At 45.2% G+C, this 11,981-nt stretch overlaps 1 long non-coding RNA gene across 2 annotated transcripts in view; it reads left to right on the top strand.

Annotated features, from left to right (window-relative positions):
- Positions 1-531: 531 nt before the first annotated feature.
- LOC132500911 (uncharacterized) overlaps positions 532-11,981 on the top strand; it is a 55,956-nt gene continuing 44,506 nt past the window's right edge. The window contains exons 1-2 of one of the 2 annotated variants that reach the window (XR_009534094.1): positions 532-697; positions 1,844-1,940. This is a non-coding gene — a long non-coding RNA (uncharacterized LOC132500911). The remainder of the gene's footprint in view (positions 698-1,843; positions 1,941-11,981) is intronic. The other variant, XR_009534093.1, reaches the window with a different exon arrangement.

The following is an 11,981-nucleotide window of genomic DNA, read 5'->3' as shown; positions in this document are numbered from 1 at the left end:
TGTGTATTTCTCAGACAGAAAAGACGTGTCGAGGTAGAAATGTACCTTTCAACTATTCATGGGTACACAAGTACACTGGGGAGATTGTAAAAGTTCAGATTGTGATTCAGTAGGTCCGGTGGGCCTGAGTTCTATTTTTTTAACAAGCTCACTTTTAACTAGTGATGCCACAGTCTCTGATTCATTAACGACAATTGTGAATAACAGAGACATAATTAGAAAGGTAAAAATTCATATTTAATTTTGAACTTAAAAGTGTTTTATAGATTTTACACCTTTAATAGGATAGTAAGCACAGCAGCAACAATCATTTGTGAATATTGACTATAGACCGTGTATCTTTCTAACTTTGTAGTGTAGGACTCCAGGAAAAATGCCTGGGCTGCGGTCACAGTGGGCGGGGCCCTCAGGCCGGGCCGCCCCTCCAGGACCCCCGACGGGGCCCTGCGCTCCTGGCGGCTCCCTCCCCCGGCGCCTCCGTCCCTCCCAGAAGGCCTCGGGGCAGAGCGGTCCCACCCGCTGCGCCCAGAACGGAGCCCGCGTTTCCGCAGAGCTGGAGCTCCCGGCTCGGGGTCTCTTCCCTCCGCCTTCACGGAACTGTCCCGGAGCCCGCGGCGAGGGCGGCCTCACTGACGCTGCCGGCTCTGGAGGGGCCCCGGAGGCCGAAGCCGCGACAGTCGTGCGGACGGCGGGCCGGGTAAGTGGGCGCCAACCCTCCGCCTGGTACGGTGCCCTGGCGGCAGGGCAAGACCAGCTTCTGAGGGGCAGGGGTTCGCTGCCACCCGCCGCTGCTGTGCAGAAAGGGCGGCCCCCAGCGTCTGGTCCCGGGAACTTCGGTCCCTCCTCTCGCCCCTGCCCTCGGCCTGGCTCGCGGGGCCTGGGGGGCGTGGGGAGGGGGTCGGCCTGAGTGTCCTGAGGGGAAACGGGGCAAGGGAGGCGCAGGGCCCGGCTGCAGCGTCAGCGCGCCTCCCCGCGACTGCGGGGAAGGCGGCTAAAAACTCCTCCCGAGGCTCGCAGGCCCCTTATTCAGCGGAGTCCCTCTGCCCTCCTTCCTCCCTGAGCTAAAGGACCGGGGGGAGGGGACAGGGCAGGGCTCTGGCGCAGGTAATGGGGACCATCAGCAGGTGATTGTTAACTAAGGAAAACCGGCTTTCCCAACGTGAGGAATGCAGCGCTTTTCTTTGTTTGAGGAGATGCCAGAGGCTGGGCTCCCTGAATTCCTTCCTTTCATATGCACCTCAGCGCTCTGGGGCCTGCATTCTGTATTTGCATATCCTGAGATCCTCAGGGCTCGCGGCTCACACTGGAGGGCTGCAAGGGCTGATGACTGATATCCTTTGTTTACTGAGATGGCAAGAAATATTCCATTTCTCACAGGCTTGAGGGGCACAGAGTGAAAAGGGTAGGAGAATCTCACTCGGCATGTACTTTGGTTTACATATAGATAATATGTACACTTAACTGTGCTACTAGAGGTTCTCAAGTGTGATCAACTTGTACTACTGCCCTCTATGTATTAACTTCATGAATATCATAAGATACATGCCTATAGAATTGACTTAATCCATTTAAATAGGATAATGGTTTTTAAAGGAAACATAATTGAAATATGACAACAAATCCCTTACCACTAAAGGCTGGGTCTGGAGCAACCTAAATAAATGTTCCATTGTTAAAATATTGAAAGATGTATTCAATAGAAATATCAACAAAAATGACAAATGATGAGGGCAGCAGAATGTTGAAATGTTCTATCTTTATCCTTAAAGTGGCAGAACATCATGTATTAGTAGGCGCTGAGGGCAGAAGATGCCTGATTTATACCTTTGTCATATTTGTACAGTTGTTTCAACAAGTAACTTAAAGACCAAATGGAAAAAAAGGAGGTTTGTGCCTGAGATCATGTTGATGTGAAACCAGGGATGGCCACCTTGTCCCAGGTGAGTTAAGTTTACCTGGCAGGTAGACCACAGAGCTCCTGAGAAGCAAGGGTTGGAATTTTTCTGCTGGGTGCCCCTTAGGTTCTGTGACTTGACTGATTGTGAGTCATGTTTCGGGAAAGACCTGATCACAGGAAAAGGGTGGGGAAGAGTGATTTGGGGAGCAGCTAACAACATGCATCACGGCTCATGGCTTGAATGAATTTTAAAGAAACAGGAAAACAAATGCTTCTTATGGAATCAGAGAATGTCCAGCCGGACAATCCCAGAAAATGAGGAACACCCATCCCATTTTCCAGATGAGAAAACAGAGGCCCAGCAAGGTGAAATCCCTCACCCAAGTTGCACCCGTCTCTCCTCCCCACTACATGGTTCATGAAAGCACGACTTTTCCTGTCGTGATCACTGCTGAACCCCAAAAAGGACCAGGCATCTAGCCGCTGCTCCAAAAATTTTGGTTGACTGTAGGAACAATGCTATTTTTTTCTTTCTCACTCTTATTCAGGATTGTGCCAAGAACTCCCCAGGCTGCAATGTAATTCGATAAATGTAAATATTAATTGAGTTTTGTTGTGATGAGGACTTAGGCTTTGGAGGTAACAGACTTGGTTCAGATCTTGGTTCTGCCACTCAATAGCTGTTTGGCTTTGGGAACATTACTAAACCTCTCTGAGCTTATTTCCTCCTTTGTAAAGTGGGGATAAATATATCTGAGCCAGCAGAGCACCTGCATGAGAGATGTGCACTAAATATTGGTCTTTCTCACTCTCCCACGCCATCTCTGTGCTTCCCAGAGAAGATGTATAGAAGGATATAGTACTTTTTAAAATTAATTAATTAATTAATTAATTTTTGGCTGTGTTGGGTCTTCGTTGCTGTGCGCGGGCTTTCTCCAGTTGCGGCGAGCGGGGGCTACTCTTTGTTGTGGTGCGCGGGCTTCTCATTGCAGTGGCTTCTCTTGCTGCGCTTGTTGTGGAACACCGGCTCTAGGCCCACGGGCTTCAGTAGTTGTGGCCTGCAGGTTCACTAGTTGTGGCGCATGGGCATAACTGCTCCGCAGCATGTGAGATCTTCCCTGACCAGGGCTCGAACTCATGTCCCCTGCGTTGGCAGGCATATTCTTAACCACTGCGCCACCAGGGAAGTCCAATATAGTACTTTATAAAGAGGGGTTTTAGTTGATTTCAGATAGTGTACATGTTTCTTGTAGAAAAGATTTTTCCACTATAGAAACATTAACATGCAATACCACTACAAATGCAGTATTCTATGGGTTAGATATTATCAGTAAATTTTATAAGTAATTGGGCAAAGGCCAAAGCACTAGGTACTGGGGAGTAAGAAGTCTCAAGTCTGGGGTGCCCCCCAACCCCAATTTCAAGAGCAGGGTGTGTTTTTCAAATCCATATTTCTTTTTTTTTTTTTTTTTTTTTGCTGTACGCGGGCCTCTCACTGCTGTGGCCTCTCCCGTTGCGGAGCACAGGCTCCGGACACACAGGCCCCGCGGCCATGGCTCGCGGGCCCAGCCGCTCCGCGGCATGTGGGATCCTCCGGGATCGGGGCACGAACCCGTGTCCCCTGCATCGGCAGGCGGACTCTCAACCACTGCGCCACCAGGGAGGCCCTCAAATCCATATTTCATCTGGTCTTTGTTTCTCATCCATCCTCTGTGTCTGCCTTTCACAAAAGGCTCAGATCCTCCACTTTCACACCCTCCTGGCTGGCTGTGCTCCAGCTCCCGTCCTGGAACCTCTGCACGCATGGGTGTGTCTGCTCTCCCTGGGCCTCACCAGCTTTGCCAGGGAGCTGCTGTATCGTGCACTCCTAGCTGTACCCCAGAGTGCCTAGACCCTTCTGGTACATGAAGTACACCCTCATCACCATGAGTGCACGCCCATCCCCTTACCTTATATCCTGCCTCTAAGCCAGGCTTGGGGGTGACTAGTGTGCATTCAGCTATGTGAGGTGCTGGGATCAAAGTGAAGTTCCCAACTTTTGAAGTTGCAGGCTTGAGGGGCACACAGTGATGTAAAGTCGGGTCACCTGACCTAAAGCGGGGGCTGATTGCTTTAAAGCCAGGGCAGCTGGCTTAAACCCTGCGTCCCTCCGCTGCAGGAAGAGACCAACTTTGGCGGTGCTCGGGTTTGCTCCAAGCCAGCACTGCTGTGCAGGAAGAGCTTCCAGTAGCGCCTTAGTGCGGGGGGACTTGGTCCGTTGTCTTGCCGCTGCCCTCAGAGCGGGACCACCTGCTCTTCTGGAGGAGAATCAGGGAGGGGGAAGTGCAGAGTCCCGGCTGGAGTTGCGGCACCCCTTGTCTGATGGCAGGGAAGGGGGGACGGGGCTGTGTGGTGTCCTGGGGCTGGACTCACCAGGTCGACTCAGCCTCTCAGCCTCCTAACCTCACCCCACACACCCCACAAGAGTCTCCGATAATATGTAATTGTGCCTTAGGTTCTCGGTCTTCAAACTCATACCCAGGCTCCCAGGTCCCTTGATTTAGCCAATTCCTCTGTGCTCTTTCTTCTATTAGATACAGTCCCAGAGGGAGGGGCTGGGGGATGGGACTGGAGGGACCCCGGCAGCACTGGCCTAGGCTGACTAAAGAGATCCAGGGCCTGCGCTATGACACATGTGCGAGGACCCTTAAGGCGCAATCGAGGGGGCCAGTTAGAGGCAGTCCTTGTTGCCTCAAGTGAGTATGGATCACCGTCAGGTGGGGAGCATGCTGACCCCTGAGAAGTACTGTTAGAAGGATGTGTTCCTCCCTCGGCTTCAAGGACGTGGGTGGGCTTCAGGGCTCCATTTCCCCTCCAGACCTCCAGGGCTGACTGCACCCCAGTGGCCTTGCAGACCTGGCTTCCTGTCCCAGAACTTGCCAGGCTCCAGGAAGAATCCAGACTGCAGAGATGGTGCTTGAGCGCTCCAGCTCAAGAAGTGCTGTCCCTGGGGACCCAACAGTGGAGGGAGGAAGGGTGAAGGGAGTAGGGGGGTGGGGTTGGGAGGGGTGGCTGCCCTGGGAGACGTTGAGAGAGAAATATCGCCCCCCACACCCCCTGCCCCCTGCAACTGACTGACCCACTGATGCCATAGGATCTCGGGCCCTTTTAGTCAGGGATGCCTCGGTTTCTTTACTCCTGCGTTCAGAACTATGCAAAACCAACTCTTCATCCTCTTGCTGCCTGGCCAGGACTTGTAAAGCACTGTTCTTTTGGAGCACTCGTTCTCTAAACTGCAGTTTGGAGCTGTCCCAGCTATTTAAAGGTGTTCTCCTTAAACTGAGACTAAATCCTACTCTTTTGGAAAAACGCCCTGCACTTCCGAGGAGATCATGTTTTCTGCCCATTCCTTCCTTCTACGTCCCTCTTAAGAAGCCCTGTGCTCAAAGGGCTTGGTGACTTATTTTTTGCTTGATGTCAAAAAGAAACCTTCCCGGGCCTCCCTGGTGGCGCAGTGGTTGAGAGTCCGCCTGCCGATGCAGGGGATACGGGTTCGTGCCCCGGTCTGGGAGGATCCCATATGCCGCGGAGCGGCTGGGCCCGTGAGCCATGGCCGCTGAGCCTGCGCATCCGGAGCCTGTGCTCCGCGACGGGAGAGGCCACAACAGTGAGAGGCCCGCATACGGCAAAAAAAAAAAAAAAAAGAAACCTTCCCCATGCACCGCAAAAATCTTTCCCGGAGCATAGGTGTTTCAAAACCATGACCGTGTTTTGCAGTCAGTATACACTGGGTAGACTGCCTAGCAGTCCCTCCAAGAGCCAGAGGTGAGCGTAATCAACTTATCTGATTGGATGCCCTTCAAGTTTAGGAAGGTCCCATTCTTATGCCCCAGCAGATAAGACAGGGCCCTGGATGGCTGTGGCTGTGATTAGATAACTTCTGATGATTTTATTTCCCTTACTGAGCTGCTGCTTCTAGGTTAAATTCATTTTATTACCTGTCCTTTTTTTTTTTTTTTGCGGTACGCGGGCCGCTCACTGTTGTGGTTTCTCCCGTCGTGGAGCACAGGCTCTGGACGCACAGGCTCAGCGGCCATGGCTCATGGGCCTAGCCGCTCCACGGCATGTGGGATCCTCCCGTACTGGGGCATGAACCTGTGTCCCCTGCATTGCAGGCGGACTCTCAACCACTGCGCCACCAGAGAAACCCTACCTGTACATTTTTAAAGAAAGACTGAAAAAGTCACTGTAATAGGCCAGGAGTCTGAGCTCAGGGTTAATCAAAGGTACTCACAGGGAGGAAGGTGGATAAACATAGGTGCGTAAAATAGGAGGGTTGGAAAGTACAGCCAAGACAACCGGGCTCACTGTGCGCACTAATAAAGGCCAGAATCTCCTCATTTATCTCTGGTGGGAAGTTCTGATGGTTTCTCAGGATCAAACTCAAATCATATTCAAACTAGGGGGCTTCCCAGAAGGCGCTGAAGCACCGGCAGAGCCCACCTGTGCTCCCACCTTGGCACTCCAGGATCAGAGTTGGGTTTGGAGATGGGGTTGCTGTAACCCCAAGGAGGTGAGCAGAGAGGAGGAGTTGATTACCGGTCTCCTCTGACTCTGGCCCAAATTGCCTGGCTTCACGGTGGGGGTGCAGAGTTTTGCTTTGAGCAACTTATGGGGCACTTCCAGACTGGTGGGGTTGCCCAGTGGCCCGACAGTCTGACAGGCTGGCTGCCGTGTGACCGCCCTTTGTTTCTTCAGAATCTGTTCATCAGGAGGTGCATGGTTGCGGAAGCCCATTCACCGCCCCCCACCCCCGAGGGTGATGGCACCTTCCCTGGCTGTACCCTATGATCACCAGGTACTTGAAATGAATGCAAGGTTTTTGACTTCAAGGAAGAGCTCACATAACCCCTTCTGCCTCATAATGTGTGGGATTTACTATAATGGAAGGACATTATAAAGAACAGGTAGAAAACTCACCTGTTGGTCTCCATGTAGGAATTTATTTTGCATGAATCTCTCCTACATGAGTAGATAGCAGAGGTTTATTTTTGTTCCCGTGTGTGTAGTTGTGGCAGAGGACATAGGTATGGTGGTTTGAAGCCCTCAAAGAAATATTCTCAGAATTCTCAAGACTTCTCTTGATTGGAACCGAAAGAGACCTGGGAAAGGAGGAAAAGCAAAGGAGGAGGGAGAACGAATGGCTGTTTCTCAGTAAATTCACCTTCCTGGTTGATTTTTCTGTCTTCTCATTTCTTTAACTTCTATGTATGTCTAATGGAATGATGTAGAAAGGCTGATTTTTATGCTTTAAAAGATTTTACATCACAAAGAAACTAGAAGTGGCTAACAACTTATTCACATCAATGTTACTTAGAGACTTTGATATTAAATTTGTATACTAAAATGGGTTAATCCAAATTTTCTCTTTCTTTTTGAGTGAATATTTGTAACATATTTTTGTAGATAATAATTTATCCTAGATATACAAAATTGTGAGAATGGGTACCATTTTTCACCACTTAAATGATTTCTTTTAAATGAACAGATCGTACACTTTAAAGGCCAATGTTGTCTTACATGTTGTTTTTTAATTCCTTGATTTCCAAAACTTGTGTTTATTTAATTGATTTCTATCTAATAATCTGTCTCTCCTTTATTGTATCTTACTTTATATTTTATTGATCTATAGTTAATTTACATTATTATATTAGTTTCAGAGGTACAACATAGTGACTCATAAATGTTTAGGTTCTTCTCCATTTATACTTATTATAAAAGAGTGGCTCTATTCCCCATGGTGTACAGAACGTCACTGTAGATTATTGATTTTATACATAGTGGATTCTTCCTCAGAATCTCCTACCACTATTTTGCTCCTCCACCCTGTCTCTCCCTGCTGGTAACCACTAGTCTGTTCTTTAATCTGTGAGTCTGTTTCATTGTTGTTGTATTCAGTGTTTTAGATGCCACGTGTAAGTGATAACCTACCAGGCTTGTTTTCTCTGCGGCTTATTTTACTAAGCATAATACCCTCCAAGTCCATCCATGTTCTTGCAAATAGCAAAATTTCATTTTTTGCTGAAGTCATCATAAATATCATTTTTTATCCCCTAACCTATTGATGAACACTTAGTTTGACTCTATATCTTGGCTATGGCAAATAACGCTGTTATGAACATTGGTGTGCAGTTATTTTTTTTAAAAATAGTGTTTTTGTTTTCTTCTGATATACCCAAGAGGGAAATTGCTGGATATTATGGTAGTTCTATTTTTAGTTTTTTGTGGAACCTCCATTCTTCTTTCCACAGTAGCTGCACTACTTCACATTCACATCAAGAGTTTACAAGAGTTTCCCTTTCTCCACATCCTCACTAACCTTTGTTATTTGTGACCTTTTTGATGACAGCCATTCTGACAAGACTGAGGTGATATATCTCATAGTTTTGATTTGCATTTTATTGCCGATTAGCTATGTTTAGCATCTTTGTGCATTCTGGCTGTCTATCTGTATTTTTTCCTTGGAAAAATGTCTATTTAGGTCTTCTCATTTTTTAAAAAAATATTTTGGGTGTTGTTCTGATATTGAGTTGTATGTGCTGTTTCTGTAGTTTAGATATGAACCCTTGCTTGGTCATCTTTTTGGTGTTAACCTCTTATCACGTGCAAATATTGTCTCTCCTTCAGCAGGTTGTCTTTTCATTTTGTCTTTGGTTTCCTTTGCTGTGCAAAATCTTTTAAGTTTAATGAAGTCCCATTTGTTTATTTTTGCTTTTGTTTCATTTGCCTTAGTAGACTGAACGCAAAACTGTTGCTATCATTTATGTTGAAGAATGTTCTGTATTTTCCTCTCGGGGTTTTATGGTCCTACATTTAGGTCTTTATTCAGTTTTGCGTTAATTTTATATACGGTGTGCTAAAATGCTCTAATTTTATTCTTTTCCATGTAGCTGACCAGTTTTCCTAGTACCACTTATTGAAGAGACAGTTCTTTCTCCATATTGCCTGCTTTGTCATAAATCAATTAAATATACGCGTGTGGGCTTATTTCTGGGATCTCTATTCTATTCCTGTGATCTTTGTGTCTGTTTTTGCTCCGGTCCGATGCTCTTTGATTACTGTCGCTTTGCAGTATAATCTGAAGTAAAGGTGCCTGATGCCTCCAGCTCTGTTCTTTCTCAAGATTGTTTGGCTATTTGGGGTCTTTGTGTTTCTATACAAATTTTAAAATTACTTTTTCAAGTTCTATGAAAATGCTTTGGTATTCTGATAGGGATTGCATTAAATCTGTAGATTGTCTTTGGCAGTATGGTTATTTTAACAGTATTAATTCTTCCAGTCCATGCACCTGCTATATTTTCTCATCTTTTTCTGTTGCCTTCAACTTCTTTCACCAATGGCTGATACATTTCTGAGTACATGTCTTTTACCTGCTTAGGTGTGTTTGTTCTTAGGTATCTTATTATTTTTAGTGTGATTGCCTATGGTATTGTTTTCTTAATTTTTTTCTTTCTGACAGCTTTGAGTTTTGTTTTTTTCTTCTTTTTCTAATTCCTTCAGGTGTAATGTTAGGTTGTTTATTTGATATTTTTCTTGTTTCCTAAGAATAAGCTTGTATCACTATAACTTCCCCCTGTGAACTGCATTGGCTGTGTCCCATAGATTTTGGATCACTGTGTGTTCATTTTTCATTTCTCTTTGGTATTTTTAGAATCCCTCTTTAATTTCTTCACTGTTCCTTTCTTCCCCTTTTATTCATCTGTGATGTGAGGACTATCTTTAATATTATGTTTGGATTTCTTTCAGTTGTGTGTGTGTGTGTGTGTGTGTGATTATTTAAGTTGCTGAGCTCTTAATTTTACATGGACACTAACAACCCTGCATTGTTACCCTGCTCCCCCACAGTTACTGAATTTGACCTTATATTTTACATCTACTTGTTTTGTGTGTCCCTTAACTTCTTATTGTGAATATAGATGATTTTATTACTGTTTTCTTTCATCCTTCCTATTAGCTGTGTACATGGTTGATTTACTGCCTTTGTTGAATATTTGCCGTATCCAATGAGGTTTTTCCGTTAGTAAGTTTCCTTTTCTAATTTTTATGTTTCAGTCATGGCCTTTTCTTTTTCACTGAGAAAAGCCCCTTTAAGATTTCTCATAAAGCTGGTTTGGCGATACTGTGCTCTTTTAGTTTTGCTTCTCTGTAAAACTTTAGATCTCACCATCAAATCTGAAGGAGAGCCTTGCTGGGTAGAGTATTTTTGGTTATAAGCTTTTCCCTTTCATGACTTTAAATATACCATGCCACTCCCTTCTGGCATGCAGAGGTTATCCTGAAAAGTCAGCTGATAACTTAATGCAAGTTCGCACGTTTGTAACTTGTTGCTTTTCCTTTGCTCCTTTTAATAGTGTCTTTTTATCTTTATTTTTTTGCCATTTTAATTACAATGAGTCTTGGTGTGGTCCTGTTTGGGTTGATCCTGTTTTGGCCTTACTGTGTTTACTGGACTTGGATGTCTGTTTTCTTTCCCAGGTTATGGAAGTTTTCAGCTCTTATGTCTTCAGGTATGCTCTACATTGCTTTCTCTTTCCTTTTTGCTTCTGGGACCAGTATAATGCAAATATTAGTACACTTGATGTTTCACATGTCTGTTCAACTTTCTTCATTTCATTTTAATCTATTGTTTTACAGTTCATCTTCAGTGATTGCCAGTACTCTGTCCTTCAGTTTTCTGATTCATTCCTCTGTGTCATTTAGTCTACAGTAGTTTCCTTTTAGTGTATTTTTCATTTCAGTTATTGTATTCCTCATCTCTGTTTTGTTGTTCTTTAGTGCTCTAACTCTTTTTAAAAAAATTCTACCTTCTTGCTCTGGTCGTCCACTCTTCTCCTGAGTTCTTTGATCATCTTTCTAGTCATTACCTTGAACTACTTTTTGAGGAGATTGGCTACCTCCACTTCACGTAGATCCTCTTCTGAGTTCTTTGATCATCTTTGTAGTCATTACCTTGAACTACTTCTTGAGGAGATTGGCTACCTCCACTTCACGTAGATCTTCTCCTGAGTTCTTTGATCATCTCTGTAGTCATTACCTTGAACTACTTTTTGAGGAGATTGGCTACCTCCACTTCACGTAGATCCTCTTCTGAGTTCTTTGGTCATCTTTGTAGTCATTACCTTGAACTACTTTTTGAGGAGGTTGGCTACCTCCACTTCACTTAGATCTTCTCCTGAGTTCTTTGATCATCTTTATAGTCATTACCTTGAACTACTTTTTGAGGAGGTTGGCTACCTCCACTTCACGTAGATCCTCTTCTGAGTTCTTTGGTCATCTTTGTAGTCATTACCTTGAACTACTTTTTGAGGAGATTGGCTACCTCCCCTTCACGTAGATCTTCTCCTGAGTTCTTTGATCATCTCTGTAGTCATTACCTTGAACTACTTTTTGAGGAGGTTGGCTACCTCCACTTCACGTAGATCCTCTTCTGAGTTCTTTGATCATCTTTATAGTCATTACCTTGAACTACTTTTTGAGGAGATTGGCTACCTCCACTTCACGTAGATCTTCTTCTGAGTTCTTTGATCATCTTTGTAGTCATTACCTTGAACTACTTTTTGAGGACATTGGCTACCTCCACTTCACGTAGATCTTCTCCTGAGTTCTTTGATCATCTTTTTAGTCATTACCTTGAACTACTTGTTGAGGAGATTGGCTACCTCCACTTCACGTAGGTCCTCTTCTGAGTTCTTTGGTCATCTTTGTAGTCATTACCTTGAACTACTTTTTGAGGAGATTGGCTACCTCCACTTCACGTAGATCCTCTTCTGAGTTCTTTGGTCATCTTTGTAGTCATTACCTTGAACTACTTTTTGAGGCGATTGGCTACCTCCACTTCACGTAGATCCTCTTCTGAGTTCTTTGGTCATCTTTGTAGTCATTACCTTGAACTACTTTTTGAGGAGATTGGCTACCTCCCCTTCACGTAGATCTTCTCCTGAGTTCTTTGATCATCTCTGTAGTCATTACCTTGAACTACTTTTTGAGGAGGTTGGCTACCTCCACTTCACGTAGATCCTCTTCTGAGTTCTTTGATCATCTTTAT

This window comes from Mesoplodon densirostris, chromosome 13 (genome assembly GCF_025265405.1).
Source record: "Mesoplodon densirostris isolate mMesDen1 chromosome 13, mMesDen1 primary haplotype, whole genome shotgun sequence".
NCBI classification, from domain to species: domain Eukaryota; kingdom Metazoa; phylum Chordata; class Mammalia; order Artiodactyla; family Ziphiidae; genus Mesoplodon; species Mesoplodon densirostris.
The sequence above is the reverse complement of the archived record's forward strand: the minus strand, read 5'-3'. Positions and strand labels throughout refer to the sequence as shown.